Source organism: Arachis hypogaea, chromosome 6 (genome assembly GCF_003086295.3).
Source record: "Arachis hypogaea cultivar Tifrunner chromosome 6, arahy.Tifrunner.gnm2.J5K5, whole genome shotgun sequence".
NCBI classification, from domain to species: domain Eukaryota; kingdom Viridiplantae; phylum Streptophyta; class Magnoliopsida; order Fabales; family Fabaceae; genus Arachis; species Arachis hypogaea.
The window spans coordinates 45,985,956-45,990,271 of record NC_092041.1 but is presented as its reverse complement, the minus strand read 5'-3'; the positions used below and the strand labels follow the sequence as shown (position 1 = coordinate 45,990,271).

The 4,316-nt window shown below is 30.8% G+C and overlaps 1 long non-coding RNA gene across 1 annotated transcript; it reads left to right on the top strand.

The window, feature by feature from the left end:
• Positions 1–1,019: 1,019 nt before the first annotated feature.
• Positions 1,020–3,786, top strand: LOC112696581 (uncharacterized). Its single transcript, XR_003150779.2, has 2 exons — positions 1,020–1,611; positions 3,405–3,786. It is a non-coding gene; the product is annotated as an uncharacterized lncRNA (long non-coding RNA).
• Positions 3,787–4,316: the final 530 nt, after the last annotated feature.

Below are 4,316 nucleotides of genomic sequence, written 5' to 3'. Positions count from 1 at the left end.
AGGTTAATAAAATATAATGGCATAAATTTCACCTAATTGTAGCAACTAGCAAGTATCTCCATTGAAAATATTTGCTAATTATTACCGTGTATAATTAGTATATATATATATATATATATATATATATATATATATATATATATATATATATATATATATATATATATATATATATATAAGGATTAATAGTAAATTGTAACAATTATTTATCATCTAGAAAATTCGTACATCGGACATAGATCTTCTTCTATTTATTATTTTTCATACCTAATGGCTATTAACTACGATTCTATATATCAACAATGTTACCTGTGGAAGATTATGTAATGAAAAAGTTTGAAAAATAAAGGCAAGAATTATAAAGTTATGAAAAGTTCCATCCAAATTTGATAAGAACAAGACGACTTACATAGAAATGGTTCTCATAGATGATAAGGTAAGTTGATTATTTTTCATGATTCTTTCAAGTGATTCTAGGTCCATTTTATAAATATTTTTTGTTCATATTTTAAGTTTATTTGATAAGTAAACCCTTGCACAAATTAAAGACATTGCGATTTTATAGATTTATAGATGCTAATAGCCTTTATATTTAATTTGTTTTATAGTGTGATAATAGCTAATATATTTGTTGGTGAATTTAACTATTACTATATTATTTATGATCACATTTGTCTGATTTATTGAAAAAAGTAGATTATTAAAACCGATTAATAACTATTTTAGAATTAATCCAAGTAACAATAGATTAAAAAAAATACATAATATATTACTTTTTTATTAATCAAATTATTATAATTTAAATTAATTTTAAAAAAATAATTTAAAATTATAATTTTAATCTTATTGCGTGTATGACACGGGTAATTACACTTGTTTGATGTTTAATATGCAAAAAAAGAAACTCTTGTTTATAATTTTTTTTTATTTGATTTTCTATTTTTCTTACATTTATTAAGTTTTTGATTATTTTGCTTAATTTAGAGTCTAATTTTTGTTTTAAAATGTTAAATTAAAAAGAAAAAAACTTTTTTGTGCTTACACACACCGGTTGTGCAGACGCACTTTCAATTTCATGCTCTGTTCAGTGCGCAAATTTCTGCGTACGCACTCTCTTAAAAAAATGAATCCCCTGAACCTTAGCCTATCTTCATCTTCTCCTTTCTTCTTCTCCGAGCCACCCAACGTCCATCATCATCTTCATCTTCATCTTCTTCACCATCATCACCATCCATCATTGTCTAAGACCACCACCGAACCCTAATTCACTTCTCCTTTTCTTCTTCTTCCCCTCGCCTCACCTCCGCGAGCCCAGAACCATCGCGCCACCGCTCCTTCTTCTTCATTCTCTTCGGCCTTCCCACCGTCTCTACCCAGTTCCGTCGCAACCTCCTCGTCTCAGCGCCGAAGTAGCCTCCAGCCACACCAGAGCTACTGCGACCCTTGGCTCACCTCCAGCTCGCGTCTCTTCTCTCCTCCGCTGAACCCAGAGACCAGCACTGCCGCGCTCACCCTCTTCTCCTCTCTCGCAGTGTCTGTCTCCACCACCGCTGCAGCCTTCACCAGTAGCGCTGGTCACTGCCGCTGTAACATCACCGGTCTCCTGTTTCTGTAATCTTTCTTGCTCTGTTCTTCAGTTTTCAGATTTTTGCCAAAAATTTCTTTTTTAATTAATTAGGGGTTATTTAGATTTCAATTATTAGTTAGTCATTTGATTTTGTTAAACTATTTTGTTGCTGTTAGTTGAGTTTAGGTTAGAATTTGAAATTTCTGGTTCGACCTGGTTACTGCTGTTTTGGTTACCGCTGGATTAATTCACTGCTGTTCAGGTTATTTTTGTTGAGGACTTGCTGCTGTTACGTTGTTTAAAGTAGAACTAGGATCAGTGTTAGTTCATAGATAATTAATCATGCTTTTATGTTTCTTGAATTTGAATTTCATTTGGTTTGGATTGTCTGACTGATTTGTTTGCTGAATTTCATTTAGTATTAATTACAATTTTAGTTTTGATCTTTAATCAGTTTGGTTTTGATTTTGGTTAGTTTTAGTCCCTTGATTAGTTTCATGATTAGTTCAGCTTAGTTTTTTTTATTTTCTGTTAGTAAATTTTAGGTGGTTAAGATCAGATTAGCTTAGGTTATTAGGTTCTGAAAAGTGTTTGGTTTGAATTGAACTGCTGGAAGTTACTACTGAATTTGTTTGGGCTGAAAGCGTTGAAATTGTTGATTTGCTATAACTGTTGCTGGAATTATTTGGAATTGCTTGACTGTATTCATGATGTGCTGTTTTGTTGCAGAATTTCTGGAAATTTATTGTTGATATTGGTTGAACATTGATTCATTGTGTACAGATTCACTGTTTTACTGCCCATTTTGATGAATATGTTGCTGAAAATTGGGTTGAATGGTGTTAATTTGAATTTGGGTTATGAATTGCTACTTGGTTGAATTGATTCTGCATGTTCGATATTTGTTTATGCCAAGTGTTGATGAAAATTGCCTTTTGAGAGTATTTTAGATTTTTGAATTACATGTGATTTGATTTTATTATTGATGATTGAGGCATTTATCTAATAGTACAAGATTAATTAAACTGGTCCTATTTAACCCAATTATATCAACTTTGTGGTTTCATTGGATTTGGATTATATTAGGAATGACACTCAATTCTTGAATTTAATCTTGTGTTATTAGTTAAATGAATTACATTGGTATTTGAACTTGTTCCTCTTACTTTGCTTGAACATTGTTCTTGTTTAGTTTATACACCGTTGTTTGTGAATATGCTTCTATGATTATTTTGGATTTTGAATTGCATGGTGTAGCTACCATGTGATTTAGAATGTTTAACTTTGTTTGGCATAATTCATTAAGTGTAATTTGTGATGGTGGATTGCTTGAGACGCTAACTTTTGTATTAATTGAGTTTTTTGGTGTGTATGTAGTTGTATCATTTTGTTTTAGTTTATTTTCTTTGAATTGAATTTCAATCACAACATCACACATTCTAAAACTTTTCTTTTGCACAAACCGTCACATTACATCAATTCTTGAATTTCCAAAGTGATTATTGAACTTCTTGTTGCTTGTCTACTTATTTGTAGCTTGCAATTATTTTGAAATCACTTTAGGTACACTAATTGAGTTGAAATTGAACTTTGATTGAAGTAATGTGGCATAGTGCTTTCAGTTCTCCAATGTGTGAATTTTAAACTGCCGGCAAACTTAGAATTCACATATTGCTTTTCTTCATGTCACAAACGCATAATTTCAACTTATTTTAGTGTATTCAACCTCACTCTCCTTGTTTGAATTAATTTTTGATTTAAGTGTTGCTTTGCTTTACTCATCTTGCTTGTGTCACTCGTGTTTATATTTTAACATATTCTCTTTTACATTTTTTAGGATGAGTCATCGTAAGCAACAAAAAAAGTAAAAGAAGCGAAGCGATGGACATGGATGCGGAGAATACCACTATGAAGAGCATGATTAGGGAAGCACCAGCTCCTTTTGGTTCAAGTTAGCGCACAGAGGACTGTGCAGAATTCAAGTGTGGGGAGGCTTACAGCCGCAATTTGGTCGTATTAACACTTTTTCCAATCACTTTAGTATTTTTTTTATGATTTTTAAATCTTTTGTTAGTTATTTTGGTTATTTTGAGTTCTCTTCTACTTCATTTGCATTTTTCTTGGTTGTATATAATTTAGAGCTTTATTTGCATCTTTTACTAGCATGGTTTGTAAATATATTTTTATTATTTTTATTGTGATTGGATGAATGTGGATAATAGGACTTTGGTATTTTTCCTATATGCATGTAATGATTTGGAATGATAGAAAATAGGAAAAATAATTTAGAATTTTAATTTTCATCCATCTCTTTGAAAAAAAAAAATTCCTTTTAAGCAACTTGGTTAGAATAATTAAACAACAACAACAAAACCTTATCCCACTAAGTGGGGTTGGCTATATGAATCAAACGATGCCATTGTGCTCTGTCATGTATTATGTCTACATAATTATTTTATGTCCAATATTTGATGTATGAATGCATTTAAAATGATTGAGGTCATTATTTCATTTAAAGTTCACTTACCCATATAGTCTTATCCTTTTATCTACCATTGTTAACCAAATTTTGAGCCTATTTAATTCCCTTTGTTCTTAATTTTAGCTAACATTACTTCTAAGTGAAAAACCATGAATGTTCCTAATTTGATCTTTGATTAGCTTAGACTAGTGATGTTGCATCATTTAAGTGTAAGGGGAAAAACAAAACATTCATGGATAAATATGTTTTAGGTTTATTGAAATTTTT